The 651-nt window shown below is 31.2% G+C and overlaps 1 protein-coding gene across 1 annotated transcript in view; it reads left to right on the top strand.

The window, feature by feature from the left end:
* Positions 1 to 651, top strand: part of LOC106884069 (sodium- and chloride-dependent glycine transporter 1) — a 228219-nt gene that overhangs the window by 21885 nt on the left and 205683 nt on the right. The window lies entirely within an intron of this gene.

Genomic DNA, 651 nt, shown 5'->3' with positions numbered 1-651 from the left:
TATATATATACACGTACACACATAAATATACATGCATACGTATACGTATACATGCATGTATATGTATGTATATATCTGTATGCATATATATATATATATATACACTTATTCATATATACATATGTTTGTATAACTGTGTACCTAAGTATCTTTTCAAACATTACTTACGTGTGTGTGTGTGTGTCTGTGTGTGTGTGTGTGTCTGTGTGTGTGTATGTCTGTGTGTGTGTGTTCAGGGGTGGCATGACATAAGAATCTTTGCAGCTTTGTGAAATTACACAAACGTCGTATGAAAAAACAACAAAAGAGAGAAGATAATGGTAAATAAAATGCTTTCTATGTATTTCAATCTCATTTTCTTCTCATCTAAATCCCCATTTTCATCTGTTTCTCTCTAAATTTCAACTCTATTGCTGAAGCACGAATGTTACGCCATCAAATATAGAATCGCATTGTATTTGCTAATGAACATGTCTGTCTTCTTAGAAGAATTACGTGATGCTACGACAATGGGGACAAATGTTACGAAACCATGTGCGTTATGCATACAGATATATACATACATACACATGCATGTATACGTATACGTATGCATGTATATTTATGTGTGTACGTGTATATATATATATATATATATATATATATATATAT

This window comes from Octopus bimaculoides, chromosome 7, assembly GCF_001194135.2.
Source record: "Octopus bimaculoides isolate UCB-OBI-ISO-001 chromosome 7, ASM119413v2, whole genome shotgun sequence".
Classification (NCBI taxonomy): domain Eukaryota; kingdom Metazoa; phylum Mollusca; class Cephalopoda; order Octopoda; family Octopodidae; genus Octopus; species Octopus bimaculoides.
Note: the sequence above shows the minus strand (reverse complement) of the source record. Positions and strands in the feature narration are given on the sequence as shown.